Raw genomic sequence first — 20,401 nt, 5'->3', positions numbered from 1 at the left:
GCAAGAAGTGCCCTTTTTGCGTTATCTGGGAGCTATTTATTGCCAAGTTCATGCCTAAGTGGTTCCTGAGCAGGAAACAGGTGACCAGCACAGGAGCAGGTGGGGCGGCATGCTCTCTTGTCCCGTCGCGTTACATTGGTTGCAGTATGCCCGTGGTTATTTTTTTTTAATGTATTCATGCCTGAAAAGTGAATTTGATATGACACATGATAATCTATGAAAATGTTAATCAATACAAATAGTTTAAGCTGTCATCAAATGCAGTTCTTTAGTCAATACTCATACCACTGAAAACAATGTCACTGTCACCAAGGCTTAATGTGCATAGCACTTAAATATTGGACTCTGTGCATCAATGCACTTCTTCTTCAAATACTGTAGGTAAACACATTTTCTCCCCATTTAAGGCTGAAGCACTCAGCACGCATTTAGCTGAGCCGAATCCTCCCTTTTGAATACCTTGATAGGTCCACTGGAGGGCAAAATTAATACTTAATTGAATCTCACAGTCATCAAAATAATCAATACTTTTTTATTATTTATTCTTTACAGTCTGTTGACTGTTTCAAACCTCTGAGGGAATGGTGGAAAGGATTCATGGCTTCGAAACACTGTCATTTAACAAGGTAATTTTCAGTGGGGCATTAGGGGTTGTGAAACATATAATAAAACAAAAATGGTGGCTTATAATAGGAAGAAAGAAAAGAATTATATTTCTGCCATCTAACAAAACAGGATAAATAAAAAAGCAAGTGCAGAGAGAGAGAGAGAGAGCGGGAAAGGAGGGGGATGAGGGAGAGAAAGACTGGCTTTTGAAGGGTTTTATCATATCAAGAGCAGAGCCGGGCTTTCATAATGCTGACATTTCTCATCCTGACAATCCTAAACAAGTGGAAAGGATGAGATCGTAGATATCATCTTTCATCACATTCCCCAGCTTAAGAACCAACATGACAGCTCCTCTCCCCTTTACACTGTTAATTACTAAATAAAATACTACTCTCTGTCAGCATCAGATTATTGCAGATAGCAACCACAAACATTTCTCCATTGTTTCCCCCCTCTGGATCGGTGATACCTACCCTGAACTCTTTAGAAAATAAATTAGGCTTGTCTCACCATATTGTAAATATTTGAAATATAATCAATGTCATCGATGTGGTCGATTCACAGTATTGTCAGCCTAAATTTGCTGGTGATAGATTAGCATTTCATTGACTGTGTTGGGTCACCGAGATTTGGGAGTGCTTGACGCATGGGGGTGGGGGATGCAGGCACAGGGGGGAACGGAGACACGAAAATATCAAATTTTCCCCAAATTCCTTTTCTGTGCATCTAAGGGAATGCGTGTTTGGATTTTCCTGAGTCAGTCAGCGGAGCAGGGTGGGGAGGGAAGGGAACACCCTTTCGGTAAGTGTACTCCTCCTGTGAGGTAAAGAGCCCAGGCTTAGGTTCTAGTACATTTCTATTTTACAAGAGGTTGAATACTCAGTCTCTCTAATCTAGAGGAAGGGTTGTGATCTGTGCCTTTGAGACACCCTGTCTCTGAGGCCACACTGTTCATGTGAGTTTTTGATTTTTTTTTTTTTAAGATAGCATTCGTGGCAAACTTCTGTTTAGAATGGCATTCAAAACCCTCATGATAAACCAAGCCTGGTATCAGGGACTATCTGGGTAGTCTTCCCAAAAACAAAGACTATTTTCTTCTTGTTTTAATCTGCGAATGGTCAGACTGAACCCTGAAACACACAGAGGAGCCAAAATGCAGCTGCTAAGTTCAAGTGCACTTAAATCTTTAAGATGTTCAGGCTGGCTGATGTGTGCAAAGCATGTACTGGCAGATGGTATATATTCACTGACCATTAGCTCTTCTTCCTTAAATTACTTTTATGGACCTCATACATGGCTAGGTTCCCAACTAGTGCCTCTCGGGGCCTTGGGCTGAGAAAATTCAGGAGTTTGTCATTCAGGTACTCATTTGATTTTTCATCTTACAAAACACTTTACGTTTTCCGTGATGCAGCTGTAGCCCACATCTATATGTGCATGACATGGTTAAACAGCAAACCCCCAGTGAGGCAGAGAGCAGACAGCTTTTAATCACAGCTGCAGCCATTGGGGGGTCCATTTGAAAATGTGTCACAAGCAGTAACCACTGAGTACAGTCATAAGTGATGAGGGAGTGCCTCTTTCAAGCAGCACTCGGCTTGGAAGTCATTCTCCCCCTGCCAAAAGGGATGGCAGTCTGTAAAAATCCTTTCTGCCAGAGCGAAGAAAGGATGTTTCAACCGGCACCCACATGGGTGCTTGCGGGAATGCAAGAAAGCTGCAATTTTGCCAGGCACAAGGACCTCTGTAGCAGCACACAGGAAAAGAAATAGCTAGGACAAGCTAAAAAAAAAAAAAAATAGAAGCGGCAAAGACTTCTTGTGTAAAAATCTGAAATTGTCATGACTACAGGCGAAGAAGTGGGGACCTCTCTGCAAATTCTTTTATCAGCGCTCATAGAAGAAAAATGACTGGTTCAATATAGAAGAGTGGCAAGTATGTGCAAGAATAGGATATGGCATGCGCCAGTACAGACCAATACATGATGACTCACAAGCTCATCAGAGACCTAAGAGCCAGACGGTGAGAAAAAAAAGAAGCAGGAGAGGTAGTTTCCATGAGCAGAATCTGAGAAAAAAAGTTTCATCATGTCCCACAATGAAAGGACCACGATCAACATCAGAACCACCCAGCAATAATTTCAACCTCATTCGAGCATTGCCAAAGAACAACAATCAGTCCCGTGTATCGAGTGAAGAGAGGCGTTTCAGATATATGGGATGTCACCCAAACCATGCAAGATATCAGTCCCCATCTGAGGGACACAGGTCTGAGACTCAGAGAAGCCAAGTAACTTGTCCCAAAGCCACACAGCTCATAAGTGGTGAAGCTGTATTTTGAACTTCAGCAGATTCGTCTTTTTATACTGCCCAGTAGGCACTGGATGAAAAACTAAGGCTCATAAATTTAGTAACTCATGGGCTTTCCCAGAACTTGAGTTATGTACCCTGAGGGCATTAAACCCTGGATAACTGAATCCCAGAGCATGCTGGGTATAATATCTTCCTCCCTGCAGACTCTAGGAACAAAACACCTCTCTGTCCAACACTGCTCGTGTGAAATCTATGGTATGACGCAAGGCAGTAGACAGGACATCAGATAGTGTCAAATATCCAGGCTTCCATTCAGGTTCATGGTCTATGGAAACTTAGCAAATCACTTGACCCTCAGTTCTCTCATCTGGAAAATGAAAAGGTTGGAATAAAACAGCATTTCCCAAAGTGCATTAGAGAATACTTGTCTCCAAAGATAGTCTACACAAAAGAGGTTTGCAATCATGCCCACATGGAAAACGCAACAGAAGAGCCTACCAGGAAAGATACCAATTCAGTGCTGCTTACCCTCGCATTTCCTCAAATCATCTGACCGCCAGAATGACTTCACCTTGTAATATCTATTATCTGATGGATCTGGTGCTTCTTAAAACTCATTTTAGAGTTTATTCTAAATTTACACTTATATTTACAATACTGCTAATGTAAATTAGAGCTTTAACTGTCAATGATGCTGCGATAACTAGCTGGTAGGTTTCAATGAGTACACATCTGCCCTGAGCTTTCCACATATTAATAATTTTTACCTAATTAATATTCCTTACGGTTTATTTCTATACGGTTATATACAACTTAGCATATACTAATTGTATATATTCTCATCGTATACTAATTCCTGATGTCTTTTAATATAATTTTTAAATAAAGATGTCCCAGTGCAGCTCAGGTCATGATCTCAAGGTAATGAGATCGAGCCCACGTCCAGCTCCCTGCCCAGCATGGAGTCAGCTTGAGATTCTCTCCCTCCCTCTGCCCCTCTCCAACTTGTTCTCTCTCTCTCCCTCTCTCTCTCTCTCAATGTAAAAAAATATTTTTTCAAGATAGCACCATGTATTTCTGTTGTAAACCTGAAATGCAAATATAGGACACTGTATGAAAGAGAAGAATTTGGCTTGGGTTTTCACTAGACAGTCAACAGCAATCCCCGATAAACAAAGAGATAATTCAGCTAAAGGCCTGCAATAATTTAAGCAACAGAGTTTTTGTAAGCATAATCATTCTCATTTTATAGTCAGAGAAACTGAAGATAGTGAGATGATTAACTCAGCAAAGCATCCGTGTCCAGTGGCAGCCACACGATGGAAATACCCACGCCCGTCTGAATCAAGCTTGAACTGGGTCCAGCATATTTTTATGTACATACAAACCAACTATGAAACAAGCAATCAGAAGGCTTTGAGGAAAATGTAAATAAGACAGGCAAGCTTCAAAAATCCAAGGAAATAATTCATTTGTTTGTGAAGTGCCACAGTACAGCAAAGTTATACTCAACAGATCCACTTCTAGAATTTAATAGAAAAATTATATCCATTATAAAGAAGAAAAATGCATCAGGTCACCCCCCCATCCTTAGATAGCCACATTTCAATTTAGGAAAAAGGTCGGTGCAAATTACCTACAGCCAATTTAAAATGCAAAGACAGCACCATATTTTGTATTTAATTTCCCCCACTGAGAAGAGGTAAAATCAAAACCACACATAATTAACTAGCATAAAGCTAGACTTAAGTGGGTTTGGGTAAGAAAACTTCAAGGGTGAATTTTGTTACCTTAGTCATGATGTAAAACAATTTTTATCTTACCAAATATTACCAAATATTACCAAATATTATTGTCAATTGGTTCTCATTATAATATTTAATGTACTGAATGAAGAATGTTTCCCTCAAAAGTTACAAGATATTTCTATTTTTTTACCACTCAACATTTCCTCCTTCTATTAATGATTTTTAAAAAGACATTCTATTGGACTTTTAGAAATAAGACCATAGTATATTTTTATAATTTTTTCTATTGTAAGTATACTTATTTATTGTTGAAAATTCTGAAAACGAATGAAAATCAAAACACTAAAAATACCATAAATTCACCCACTGCTTAGTTCATTTTAAATGTCACTTCCTAAACTGCCAACAAAAATTGTTTTGAGAAAAGCAGAAAAATCCACATTTTTAGTAAATCCTCAATAGATAGAAATTTACATCATACTGAACTTAATTACAAAGCTTACACAAATATACCCCTGTCAATCTCACAATAGATTTTCACAGCAATAAATTGATACCAATCTGAATTTCCTTCCTCAACCCAATATTCCCAGTGGTTATCTATTTCTCCTACCTCTCCACTTTACAGTTAGCATGGCTGAGATCTTATTTGACTATCTCAAAAGAAACGAGCTGGATATTCTGTGCAAATCAGGAAGACATTCAAAATTCAAAAGGAAGGCTGAGTTTCGATAGTGAAGCACTAAGGAAGCTATGGAAGACCAGAAGACCTCATGGACATTCCCCGATTTAGCACCAAACATCTGCATGACCACAGTGATTTACTCTGTCTACATCTTGGTTTCCATACCAACACGGCTTTATTATTTCTCAAGGGGGATTCAGTGGGGTGATGCACAGCTAATGCACATAAATACGGTTACAAAGATGGGAGGTATGACAGAGAAAGACCACCTTCCACCACACCACTTCACGCATTGAGGCATCCAACTGAGTGTGGGTTCAGTTGGAACAGAAGTATCCGCCATGTGGATGCTGTGGTGTGCCTCCAGGACCCCCTACCTGACCAACATACTCATTTCCCAGCCCACGAGTGTTGGCTGACATGGTTCGCAGCTGAGTCCTCCCTCAGGACTTCCCTTTCCCCAAAGGCAGCTGCCTCTCCAAGGTCATGTCCCTTCCTCAAGGGGCACAGCCCTGATTTTGCTGTGTGGCCTGCAAAGCTGAAAATATTTACTCTCTGCCTCCTGACAGAAGAGGTTTTCTGACCCCTGAGCTTCACCTTAGGTTATGTCAACTGCCTCAATTAATGTTCATGCTCCAGGACAATCATCTTCTCAGAAAGGCCCTACTTCAGGCTTGGGTCCTGGCAACTACTCAGCTACCTCCCTCACCATCCACCACTCCCTCACCTTGCATTTTGCTAATTAGTATAATTTATATTAATTTGAGTGAGATTAAGAACTTATTGACCAGCCTTAGCGGAGGCTCAACATGGGTTTTCATTTAGTTAGTCATTTTCAAACTGTATGTACTGGCTAAAATATTTTAGAGACATTCCCTTCCCTTGAGTGGAACCAGAGGATATTAAAAATCTAGCAAGTCCTATTGCCTCAGGGTTTATAAAGTGCCAGAAGCCTAGGCTGTCCCACATCCAGTCTTTGGGTCGGAGAGTTCTAGCTGCCTGATGCTGTGAGAGAAACAGATCTTGCTTCTAAAATCTTGCCATAACTGCCTTAATAGAACTTCCATGCGTGGTGTGCTAGGTTCATCCAAAATGACAGAATTATGACGTCATCAAGCATTCAGATAGAGTGAACGAACTACTTGGGGATTATCTGCTAATAAAAGTGCACTCAATAAATATCTGTGTGTATGGCAACATCTGGCCTCAGAGCTTGTTTTCATTATAAGCAAGTGACAAGGCTTTGGGAATGTAGCAAGCCCTCACCCATCTCTAACCATTACTGACCACCATTATCCACCAGAAAGAACCCAATAGCTGTGTGTAAGAAACACACTCTAGGCCATTTGCAACACAACCCACCATACTGGATGTTGACCTACAATTAGATGAATGTTATCTTAGGGGCAGGCAGGTCATTACAGAGTGAAATAGCGTCCCCTCTTCAGAAGATGGTCTGGGCAAATTACACTCCTTGCTGCACCATCAATCCCCAACACTCTTTGGGGAGTTATTTAGTTAACATGAATGTCCACAATCATGTTGAAAGGGAAAACAAGACCACAAAATACCTGATTTGCCTTGCTGTTAGAAGATGGCATTTCATTTAAATGCACATATGGGCATAGTCGAAGGGTCTCTTGTCTTTTTGTTGAATGTCAGGTAAGCAACTTCCTTCTCCCCAATCACCACTTAGGGACTCTACTTCTCTCTTAGCGCCACCACACATGCCATATCCCCTTAACTATGCTTATATTTTTGTTGATCAGCATTAATTATCAACACACTTATTGATGACTCCAATTATGGATGACAGCATTAGACAGGGAATTGTACCTAAACAGAAACAGGCAAACAAACAAAATAGCTCACCGGTATAAACCTATAAGTTGGAATGGCAATATAAGAATCAATTAAATGGGAGTCTATGAGTTCTGGACTTCCACAAAGCATCTAGCGTGCCGTCAGGCACACATCTAGATCAGTACCGTGAACCTCTATAGTTCTTTTGGCCCCAAGAGGTTATAATGACTGTGTGGATGATGCTTCATGTATACTTATCTGGGAAAAAAGGGAGACACTGCTATTGACAACCTAATAGCACCATCAATTCAATTTTTGCTGCCTTTGTGAAAAAGCATCAATAAAAGTTCAATTCAGGCTCATCTAGATCTGGTCTTTTGGTAATGGGGTTATACAGTGGTATTGACATCACATACACATACCCTCTATCCATATATTCCTCATAATCTGATGGCTTCAAATAGGTATCAGGATTTAATCAGAGCACAACTCAGACTAAAGTGAACCTGCATTTAGTGGCTTGAATGCACGAAGAGAGAACAACCATCTCTGTCCTAAAAATGCTTTCTTTCTGAAGGTACTTACTATACATAATCTCAATATTTGCAACCTTTTGCAAAAGTGGATGACATAGTAAGTTCACAGAATGGAAAGACCTTGCCTCTAGTTTTGGAGTTTTCAAACTGAGCACCTAACAGAGAAGCCCTAAGGTTTTTAGGGATGAGCCTCCAAGACCTCCGAGGGAGACAAAGAGGACCAAAGTGACCATTCCAACCCTTTAACCACCATATTTGGCTTCTCTCATCCATTTTAGGTGGAGTTTTCAATATCCTTGGAGAAAGGGTCTTACAGTTCTGCCCATATTACCTATCTGTGATGCATCCCAGATGCAATAAAATCATGACAGTTTTTCCATTGGTTAATCATTGACTTTTCCAAAATACTTAGTCTTTGCCTGAAACTGAGATGCTTGAGTTTTTTTGTAAGTAAACATGTCTTAGAAATCTAGGTATTGCGTCTGATAGAAAATAGATTCTTAATAAATGTATCTGGATTGATTGATTGATTGATTGATTATTGATTAATTATTGTAAGGAAGGCAGGCAGGAAAGGAAAGGCAAGGATTGTCTCTGGTTGATATTTTTAATATTTCAAAATACACTTAATTGGGTCTGACATTGCACAATATGCAAAGTAAAGCCTCACCTGGCTATCTTACCTGTAGGGCATTGTACCCACATGCACACTGACCTGTACTGCACTTCCAGAAATGTAAGGTTGGTTTTGTGTGCTTGTGTTACTTTGTTTTACCACAGGACAAAATGGAAGAATTTTATATTGACACTGAAAAGGAAAAAGAAAGGGTTGGGGGCTTTTTTTGTTTGTTTTTTTGTTGTTGTTGTTGTTTGGGGTTTTTTTGCCCCCTCTAGGGCCAAGGTTGAACGGGAGAAAAGCTACCACTGGCAGGGGAGATAACCTCTCTCAAGCAAGGCCTCAGTACCGGAGCTTGGGGTGTCCCCACATGAGCCCAAGACTCGGCCCACCCAGAGCCTGGGCCTCCTAGCTCTGTTCACACCCTTTGTTCAGCCTGCGAGAATCTCCGCCTCACCCAGGGGAGCCTAACACTGCTCCTACACAATTGGCCTCATGTCATTCGGGGGCAGTACCAGCAAACCCTCACAGCATATTAGAAATATGATTTTATTACAAATGCTCTGATTCTATCATTTTTCTCAGAGGCAAATATTCATTTAAATGAATAATACATTAAAAATGTGGATACATCTAATTCTGTTCTTCCATCCCGAATGGCAAAGGACATACAGTTGGGGAGGAAAACTTTTTATTCAAGAAATATCCAGTTCCCTATGGTTTCAAATTTCCATAAATAAATAGAAAAATCCATTCTGCCCCCTGCTGACAGACTAACATTCCTAAAAATCCAGCTTTGAAACCTGACCGTCTCCCAGTACCATCAGAGTTGGGTCAAAACTCCTGCTTAGCATGCCAGACCCTCCACACTCAGCCGGGTATAGCTTTCCTCTGGCCGTGGCATGTGGATAGGCACTGCACAGCCTCAGAATGTGCCATCCACATTTTTTCTAATGATTGCAAGCATACTAGGATGATTTTCTGGCAGGTAGTGATAAAAATGTCAACTGGCCACTTGGTCTACCTTGCACAGACGCCCTCCCCTCGGCCCACAGTGGGCAGTGGTGGTCAGCCTTACTGGGACCTTGCAAGTCCCCAGGCCAGCCCAGCCAGGCTGGGAACATAGGCATGGGACCAAGAGCCTGTGCTTGGGCCTGAGGTCACCTCTTCCTCACTGAGGAGCCTGGAGTACGGGACCTAGCACATCTCTCTGCACTTCAGTTTCCCTGAGAGGAAATGGGAGTAATAATACATACCTCATGAGATAGGTTTGCATGTAAATAAATAATTCACAAATAGGGCCCGCTTAGAATAGGGCCCGCTGCATAGCCATAATGCGAGATGTATACACAGGTCTCTCTCTAGCAACTGTCCTGACAAAGGATGAGTGTGCCTGCGTTTTATTGTGGAGAAGCCCCTTAGCTTTCATAAGATTTTCAAAGCGGTTCATCTCCCCCATCCTCCCTATCTCCCCCACAAAATCAGTTAGTAACTACTGCTGAGGAGGGGCCTGCTCCTGCATCCTCCCACTCCAAATACTAGGGCAGCACTTAGCACATAATAAGCCCTCACTAAATATTCATTGATTTTATTTACAAACCCAAAACAAGAATCAATACCTATAAATGATGGAAGAAAGTTCCCAAAACAGATTTTTTGGGGGGGAAACTAAATGACTCTGACGTCTTTCGAGAAGGAATTTATAAAGCCCTTGTGTTATTTTCAGAAAGAAGTATATCGGTCTGCCGGCTGTAAATCCTATAGAATTGGATCCCTGAATTAAAACAGTCCCTGGCTTTTAATTTTTCAAGGTTCAAGGTTCCTGTATCTGTGGTCTCTAAAGGAACCATTCTATTTCTGTTCAAAAGGCCATTGCCTAATTGATTTCGCTAATATGTGTTTTGCTTTTCTTTACCCTGAGACTGCAGCAGCAGCAAGAGCCGGACACTAATAATGTGGGTTGCCACGCTGCATACCACCTCCCATCCTCCGGAGCAGTCCCGGCAGCTCTCTCCACCAACACCAGTTCCTCAGGAGTTTCCTCCCATTTTCTGCCCTGGGTCTGCACGGGGCTCCGCCTCACCCAGCTGCTCCCATTCCCTCCCTCTCCTGTAATCCACTCGCCTTTAATATTCCAAGGGTGACCCTTGACTGTCCTTTGAATGCCGCTCCAATTCAAAAGGCTTCTGAGCTTTTAAAACGAGCAGAGATAACATAATTCCAAGAAGATGGGGGGTGGGGAGGTAGGGAGAATGTGATTGGAAAGATTAGCTAAATGTTCTCATTCCTGGGGATTTGGGCTCTCACAATTATGTGAATTGGGAGGCTGGTTTGTAGGGGTTCTCCCCACAGTCAGCTGTCTTCTTAGCCACTTTTAAAAATATTTTGCTTCCAACCCAAACTATAAAAAAGGAGTCTTAGCTAAATTATTTTTTTTTTAATCTCCAGTCTTTGTAATCGAGGGTGACTTTAAAACAAGGCTAGCTTCCATTAATATTTATTTACGTCCTCTTTAGTTTGCATGATTGGGGGGATGGTTCTGAATCAGGGTCTACTAAGACAAAACTGATGCAGTTCAAGAAATATTTTATTGACAGTTCATCATGTACGAAGTGTTGTGCTAGGGACTACGGGGAATGGTGAGGATCAAGAAACATTTGCTACCATCAAAAATTCCACCATCTAGGAGACACCAGTAAAGGAGAGAGTAAAGGAGAGAAGTCAGCATCTTCTATGAGACTAGTATACGTTCTTTCACAGACAGAACATTCTCTCGGCATCTTTCTGTTCCCTTTCTGTAAAATGCCAATGTATGTATGCTCAGCATGTGGACCACGTGTGCGCACACACAAGCGCAGCATCCTTTCTTTGAAGCACTGTTTTACCATCATTACGGATGCTAATGAACAAACACGTTGCTCCACCCAGGGAGTCTTAACTGGGCTTTTCTGGACTTTATTCCTTATTTTAGAGAGCTAATCTGCAATGGATGACTCACACACAAAAAACAAGGTATCAACACAGACAAACCACAGGATCACTGACAGTGAGGGGCTGCCTCAGATGAGCATCTGAGTTACTACTGTTTGTCACTGAATGTTTTTCAAGAATTGCTTCCCGGATATCATCTAGCGCCTGTAGGTAACAAGCATAGGTAATATGTTGTCAGAGGAAAACAGACCCATTTTAACAAATCAGTAAGGCACACTTACATATATATATATATGTATAATTATATTATAATTATATAATGTATGTATAATTATAATTATATAAATTATAATATATATATAATAGATGGGCTACAGTCTTTATAAACAATCGGTTTTTTCCAGTGGGTTTGGAAGCCTTCACTTTTCCCTATTCTTACTCTTGTACCATTAATTTGCTTAGACAAATGCTCCATAGATTGAAAATAGACCATTTCAACTCAGTGCTGGCTGAATTATCCCAAATCTGATTGGTAAGTGGGTCCACTCCAATGACGGTCATGTACCAAGGGCCCCAAGTAGGCCCATTGGTCCGTGGCTGGAATGTAGCCTCATTACACAATCCTTTCATTCTGTTGCACTGGGCTTCCACACTCCTTCTCTTCACACCCATACCTTTGGTTTGAAAAGTTCTCTGTTTCCTGCATAAAACAAATGAGAAATGGATTGTTGCTGGGTTCTCTTACTTTCTCACTGACTTCAGCTATGGGACCCGCGGCTCTTCTTTTCTCTATGGGCAGGATCTGGGCTCTGCCTGCAAGGTTTGCCCTTGGCTTTCCGATCTTGAGGAGAGCACTTGTGGGCACTCATTCCTTAGGATGTCAAACAAAACTCTAATCAAACCTGCAGAGTACTCTGTTACAAAATAGTCAGCAAGAAATCATCTTTTTGGTTAAAAACAAGCAGAAAAGTACACTCAGATTAGTGCTGAAATAAACCAGGAAACTTATTCCCAAGTTATTTTTGATACAAAAATAGAGTCGATTACAACCAGTTTTCAAAAATCGAATACTTTTTTTTTTTTTTTTGAGTCCAATGGGAAACAGTTTGATTTGCTGCTGCATGAGGATTATTGGAGATTTTTTTCTCCCCATTTAACTTTGATATCAGGCATCTTTTTAAATGCTATTTATTCATTTATTCAACAAATATGTATTGAGTGAGTACTGCATGCCATGACACCCACTCCTCAAGGGGATTGGGAACACATCACTGAATGAGACAGATCAAATGTAGGCCCTTGTGCAACTGAAAAGACTCTGGGAGATGGACACTAGCCAAACACACAGTTGAGGAGATATCATGATGCTGGATAGTGGAGAGTGCTATGAGCAGAGATAAAGTAGGGTCAAGGGTGCAGAGGAGTTTGGGTGTGTAATGTGGGCGTGTTACATAGTGTGATCAGAGAGATCTTACCGATAAAGGATGATGAGTGGGCTGGGCTGCTACCAGTGAGGGGAGGCTGTGGGATAAGGGGATGTTGAGCAAGGGGCCCTGGCCCGGGAGCCTGCTCAGTAGCCTCCAGGGGCCAGGAGGTCAAGGTGGTTGAAGGGAGGTGGGGAGGGCATGGTTGGAGGTGAGACCAAAGAAGTGGGTGCCAGAGACGTAACCAAGGGCAAGATCAGGTGGGTCTTCTGGGCCACTGTGGAGACTTGGGGTTTGATTCCAGGCATGAGGAGAAACCATCTGAGGATTTTGAGCAAGATGGGACAGAATGAGGCTCACCTTTCAAAGACTGCTCTGTGGGGGAGACAAGAGAGAAGCATGGAGGAAGGGCCCTATGGTTTGCGTACTAGATAAAATAAACAATTAAAGTTTCCTGGAGCTATCATTGATATTTTTAAAACTTTACATGTTCAGTGTACACAATCTGTGAGTTTGAACATATGCATACATGTGTGAAACCATCACAATACGGGCAATAAACCCATCCATCTCCTCCAAAAGTTTCCTTGTGGCCCTTTTTCCTGACAAACTTTTAATTAAAATGAAGGACTGCAGAAGGCTTATTACACTGTATAAAAGGATGTTATTTCTATAGAACCAGAAAAAAAACTCAGCAACTCCATTCTTACAAAAACCCAAATGTAAGCCACATTTTTTTCTCACTATCTTTATCACAACAGCCTTTATATCAACTTCATTTCTTTTGAAAAATTAACCAAATTAACCATCTCTCAGCTTTGCCTGCTTTTTTACAACCTGCACTGGCTGTTTCCTTGCTCACCTGTCAGGTCTAATGGGACTATTACCAAAATGCCTCTGGGCAGGTGCAGCCAGGTGAGGAAGGCCGGGTGTCCTCAACATCACGAAGTCTGTTCCTAGATAGACCCCAATGCAGTCTTAGAAAAGTCACTTTAGGGGCACCTGGATGGCTCATGGTTAAGCATCTGCCTTTGGCTTGGGTCATGATCCCAGAATCCTGGGATCAAGCTCCGCATTGGGCTTCCTACTCAGCAGGGAGCCTGCTTCTCCCCCTCCCTCTGCCCCTCCCACGGCTCATGCTCTCTCTCTCTCTCTCTCTCTCTCATAAATAAATAAAACCTTAAAAAAAAAAAAGAAAAGAAAAGTCACTAACTTCTCTGAGTAATTCTTTCAGCTACAATCATATTTGTCATGTCCCCGTGGGGCTTAAGGACTATCCATGGAAAAAGACGGTCACCTACAGGACTCCACGGGCATTAATGCTCCTCACACAGCCTGGGTGTGGTTTTTGAAGGGGACCTCTCCGTTCTACCTCTTGAAGCCAGTTCTTCTAACACATGGGTCACTTGCGTTCTCTGACCTACTCCTACGTGATAAAAAGCACCCTTTTCAACTGTTAATAGCCTGCAGGGATTTCAGTTTGGAGACTTCTGCTTTTGAGTCCTCTTATAGCTTCAGGTTCCACGGTGGCACTTGCGAGAAGCTAGTGCTTTTCCAGCCTCCTCTTCAGTGTATGCCATCCATTCTGGGTGGGTCATGTTGCTGAGGTTCTGTGTGATTCAGGGTGAGTGCTTGGTCTCACTGTCCACAACCTCCAACTGTTGAGTGTCAGGTTCTGGGGACCAGACCCCCTTGGGGCCAAGGGGTTAGGTTCCTGGACTCTTCGTCAAACCTGCCCCATCAGAACTGCAGAGGGCAGACCTCAGGAATCTATACTTTTTAACAAATTCCTCAGGAAATTCTTCCAAACATTTGTATGTGCAAACATACACCTTTGGAGTGTATTTAAGGACCCAGAGGGAAAGAGTCATCAAGTATTCCGAACATTTTGGAGGGAAATATGCCATATCGTTACCCAAATTCATAATAACTTCTACATAAGAGAAAACCTCCTATAAATTTGTCTTATTCGGTCCTCTGAGTCATACAGTTTGAGGTCTTGAACTATTTATTGCATATTCTCGATATTTCAGATTTTATCTTTTATCCTTTGAAAATTGTCTCTCATTTTGAGTTCTATGTTTTCATTCATATCTACCTTGAATTTTGGTTTACAATTACATAACGCATTGTAGAAATTTTTGAAAATTCTATATGTATGTCTATGCACACACATATATAGTATGTCTGTATACAATTTTTGCTATCTTTGTTCATGCTTTTAGATCCATATTGCAAATACAGGTTAGGGTCCTGCTTTTATAATTCACTTTTTCAGTCAGCAAGTATTTATTGAAGGCCTAACATGTGCAACAGCTAACAAACAATGAGCCAGCTGGGGACTATATTCACCCTCACAGACATTATTATTATATAGTACCATGTTCTCAAAATTCAATATTATCCAAAATTGTGATCTCAAATAGCTAAATTATATTTACTCTGATGGATGTGCCATGATTTATTTAGTTCTTTTCTAACTGCAGAACATTCTGGGCTGTGGTCTTTGAAATGGGGTCCATGCAAACTGGGAGATGTGCAAGACAATGCAGTAGGGTGAGCCCCAGGAAGAAAGTATTAGAATTTCTATTTTTTATTTCAAGTTTTTCAATTCTATTTTGGGTATGTTTTTTAGTGGTAAAAATGAATGGTATAAAAAACAATAAATATAGACTTACATACATTAGGAGTACATGGCAAATGTTATTTTCATCAATAAAGCTGAGTTATCACAAAACCCTAGAGTCCCTTGATTTAAGATGTGTCCAATTATTCACACAAAAATAAAATTTTGACAGTTTTAAATATATTCTCAGTAGTGAAATTACAGGTAAAAGAGTATGGACCATTGCCAAATTGTTTTCAAGGTCAGTTGGTGGAAAATTTATGTTCCCAGTGTATGTGGAAACCTCTCTTTCATATTATATATATATTTTTTTAATTTTTTTCTAATTTATTAGATGGAAACTGGCATTTTATTAATGTTTTAATTTGCATCTCATTAGCAAGGTTAAATTTTTCAAGTTTATTAGCTAATTAAGTTTCTTCTTTCATAAATTACTCACATCCTTTGCCTGTCTTTCTGTTGGGAGTCTAAGTATTTTCCTCATTGAACTTTTCTATAGATATATAAAAGTACAAGAAAGAATGGCTGATACTTATTTTGCTGCAAGTATATACTTTATTTCTAGCCCTCTCATCAAACAAGAGTGTTATTACCTCTGTTTCACTGATGATGAAATTGAGATGAATGAAGTTAAATAACATGTAATTTGGCAGTCTTTTTGATCCCAAGCTGTAAGAATTCCAAATATTTTTCCTAGAATTGGTTATTTCTATGTAATTTTTGATGTTGATTTTTAAAGAAAAATTTAAAGAATTCTTATCCAAGCATGTTTATCAACTCTCCCCTTTATGCCTTATTCTATTGCTTTCATGATGAGAAATCATCCATGAGAAAGCATAAATTTCACCAATATTCCTTATTTCCTATGGTTTTTAGTTTCAGTGTAATTCTAAAATCTGTCTAGAATTCATTTGGGAATACGGTAGGACTTGAAAATGTTACAATTACCCAAATCGTCAATTTTTAGAGCACAACTAATTGAATAATCTATTTGCATATTATGCTTTCTTTTTCTTTTCATCAAAAAGCCAAATTCTTTTTTTTTTTTTTATTACTGGAGTTCAATTCACCAACATTTAGCCTAACACCCAGTGCTCATCTCGCCAAGTGCCCCTCTCAGTGCCCACCACCGAGTCACCCTAACCCCCCACCCACCTCCCTTTCCACTACCCCTTGTTCATTTCCCAGAGTTAGGTGTTTCTCACGAAAAACCAAGTTCTAATCTAATGGAATGTTCTAATGGAATCTCAGGTCTGTTTTTGTCTGATATGTGTGACCACATAAAATGCCATAGGTATATATTATACTATAAATATATGTCAAATATAATATACACATTTTAGAAATTATATTAACATATATTTATATATAGTTATATGTGTACTATATTTTATATAATACGTATATTAGAGCAAAAATTCTCTGTATTCTCTTTTTTTTAAAAATTTCATACATCCCCTCAGCTGTTTATTTTCTAGATGAAATGTAGAATCATTTTTGTCAAATTCTAAAATTACAAAAAGAGAAACAAATGTCATCATTATAATATTTGGTGTCACCATCAATAAATAATCCTTTTTTATTTGTTTAAACTTTCTTTTATTATCAGTCACATGTTGGGGGTTTTTTCATATTATTACATACATTTTCCTGTAAAATTTTCCAAATATTTTGTTTTGTTCCTGTTTTGAATAAAATCAACTTTCTTGTTCATAATGAAGTTATGTATATGGTTACTGCTCTTTATTATTATTATTATTATTAAAGATTTTTATTTATTTACTCATGAGAGACACAGAGAGAGAGGCAGCAACATAGGCAGAGGGAGAAGCAGGCTCTCTGGGGGGAGCCTGATATGGGACTCGATCTCAGGACCCTGGAATCATGACTGAGCCAAAGGCAAATGCTCAACCACTGAGTCACCCAGGGGTCCCTGGTTACTGCTCCTCTATAGAAAACCTATGGAAGTACAAATCAAAACCACCATGAGATCCCACCTCACACCAGTGAGAATGGATAAAATAAACAAGACAGGAAACAACAAATGTTGGAGAGGATGTGGAGAAAGGGGAACACTCTTGCGCTGTTGGTGGGAATGTGAACTGGTACAGCCAGTCTGAAAAACAGTGTGGAGGTTCCTCAAGTTGTTAAAAATAGAGCTACCTTATGACCCAGCAGTTGCACTACTGGGTACTTACCCCAAAGATACTGATGTAGTGAAACGCAGGGACATCTCCACTGTAATGTCCACATTAGCGTATAGCAGCAATGTCCACAATAGTCAAACTGTCGAAGGAGCCATGATGTCCTTCGACAGATGAATGGATAAAGAAGATGTGGCCTATATATATACAATGGAATATTACTCAGCCACCAGAAAAGACAAATATCCACCATTGCTCTAATATGGATGGAACTGGAGGGAATAAGTCAATCAGAGAAGGACAATCATCATATGGTTTCACTCATAAGTGGAATATAAGAAATAGTGAAAGGGACCATAAAGGAAAGGAGGGGAACTGAGTGGAAAAAATTAGGGAGACAAACCATGAGAAACTCCTAACTCTGGGAAACAAATAAAGGGTTGCAGAAGGGAGATGGGCGGGGGGATGGGATAACTGGGTAACGGGCACTGAGGAGGGCATTTGACGGATTGAGCACTGGGTGCTATACTATATGTTGGCAAATTGAATTTAAATTTAAAAAATTAAAAATATAAATAAATAACACTTAAATCTATATAATATCATAATATGCCATCAAATCTTTAAGCACTTCAAGAAATTTGTGAGATGATATGATTTAAAATAAGACATGGGCATTATTCTTACAGTATTGAGTATTGGCCAGATTAGAAGTTTCTGGAGTGACTGAGTTGTATAAAAATTTCCCATGTTTTGCTTTTATATGTTATTGCATGGTCTAATATCCAAAAGAATCATAAAATTTAGCCTAAGATATTTTTAATGCTAAAACAAACAAACCTATGGAGTCCTCAGTTGATTCTTTTTTTTATCCCTTAGTATTTCTTGTCTTGAATTCTGCTTTTTGTTTGTTTAAATTTTACCAATAAGCATTTGCTTTTTCTTTGCTTTTATCATTTTTACAATATTTCATTTTAGTTGTTTTTCTTGTTATTAAGATATCTGGATTCTTTAATGCAAACTTGCAGTTTGTATCTTACAGAGAAATTTAAGACATTTATGTTCATTGTCATAATCGATATATGTGGTCTTATTTTAGTTACTGCAGCATTTGTTTTCAGTTATTTATAGCTTTATTATTTTTTATTGTTTTTATTATATTAATTTATTATTTTTCCATTTTACTTTAATTTTTCTCACTCTGCCTCCTTTTTTTGTCTTGTCCAGTTTTGTTCCATTTTTGTGTGTTTAAATTGAACTTTGCTAGAAATTTAAAAGTTTGACAGCCTGCTTTTAGTTCTCTAAGTGGTTACTATTATTTAAAAATACATATTTTAGGTTTTAGTTTTTTAACTATCATAGTTGAGAATACAATGATTTCAAAAAAGCACCACCTCTCTATAAGATTAAAAAAAAAAAAGGAATGGATTCATATAGCTGTATACAACCACTCTTCAAGTCTTTAACTTAGCATTTTACACCAAACTTACTATTATTATAAAAGTGTTTTATATTCTGCAATCTTTTCTTTCAATATTGTTTTGTCTTTGTATTCAATTTCTTAACTATTAAATATACAATATTTAGTCCAGTCTTTATTCATTGGCTTTCAAATTCAATAGCAGCCCACTGACTTTTCATTCATCTTTCATTTGCCCTTCATTAATTTCTAAAAGCAGATTGTGCGAGTCGTATATCATCCAAGTCCTTGTTTACCTAATAATGTCTTTCCATAGTCTTCACACACTGACGATATCTTGACTGAATTTCTTCTATCAATACTCAAAACTCTATGGAGATTATTCAAATGTCCACTGAAATTTGCTTCTAAATGAGAATGTTTGAGACTCACCCGGTTTTTGTTCCTTTGTAAATAACATTATTTTTGTTAGTTGCCACATGCTTATAAAGTTATTGTTTCTTTTTGTTATCAGAAAAAAAAAAAGTCCAAGGTATCTCTGGAGTGGGTCTCTTCATTGATTTTCTTAGAAAAGAAAATCCTCTCAATCTTCATTTTCCAGGCATTTCTCCACCACTCAGTTTCAAGTTTTCCTTCATTACTGTCATAACCATTGCTTTGTTTGAAATTCTTTTCATCTAGTCTTCAGGAAATCTTAGATGGTTGTCCATTCTCTGTCCTTTATAAACCATTGTCTCTCACGATTTTAAGCTCCTCAGGCTCTGGTTCCATTTTGTAAGCATTTTGTGAGTCTCTTCCTATACATTGACTTAATTTGCTAGTGGAAACCCTTTATATTGATCCTCTAATTTTGTTAATTTTGTCAACAAAATCAGCTAATGCTAATGGATTTTTTAAAGCCTTCTTCCAATTCTTACCATAAATCACATTTAGAAGCTTGCTTTTATTGGGTGCTCATAATAATGTCCTTGTTCTGTAGCATCTTTTTATAAGTCCAATATTATTCTTTTTTTTTCCTATTTATCTGTATCTCACAAGAAAGTTATCCAGATTATTATTTACTAAGCCAAAAGGAGACATTGGACCCATTTTCAAAGGCTACATAAGGGAATCGCCGAATCTCTTTCTCAAGATTCCAGTAACCAGGAGTTTGCTTATATAGGACGCCTGGCTCGTTTGCAGTGTCTTATAACTTTTCTTCTTTGTCTCTACTCTGGTTGTTTCTCTCCCATGACCATCATCACATGAAAGTTTATCTATTCCAGCTTTATGTAGGATGACTGATACTGGATCTTCTGCTCCCTCTGCCTGTCTGCCACTCTGATACCCATACATGAGAAAGTGCAGTCACTAGCATACAGTATTTCTGGGGTTCTGCTTGTATCTGCCGCCCCTCAGTGCTTTCGTGGGCAAACTTCCAATCCCAGGACAGAACAGGCAGTTACCTTTTACCCTCTACCTTCTATGCCATTACTTTTGGCAATAATAAATTCTAACTATGTACAGAAGGGGAAAAAGAGTGGAGGAAGGTTCACAGTTTGATTCAT

General features: G+C 39.2%; 1 protein-coding gene across 1 annotated transcript in view; it reads right to left on the bottom strand.

The window, feature by feature from the left end:
• Window positions 1-20,401, bottom strand: part of POU6F2 (POU class 6 homeobox 2) — a 475,740-nt gene that overhangs the window by 376,436 nt on the left and 78,903 nt on the right. The window lies entirely within an intron of this gene.

Source organism: Vulpes vulpes, chromosome 5 (genome assembly GCF_048418805.1).
Source record: "Vulpes vulpes isolate BD-2025 chromosome 5, VulVul3, whole genome shotgun sequence".
Lineage (NCBI taxonomy): Eukaryota > Metazoa > Chordata > Mammalia > Carnivora > Canidae > Vulpes > Vulpes vulpes.
Note: the sequence above shows the minus strand (reverse complement) of the source record. Positions and strands in the feature narration are given on the sequence as shown.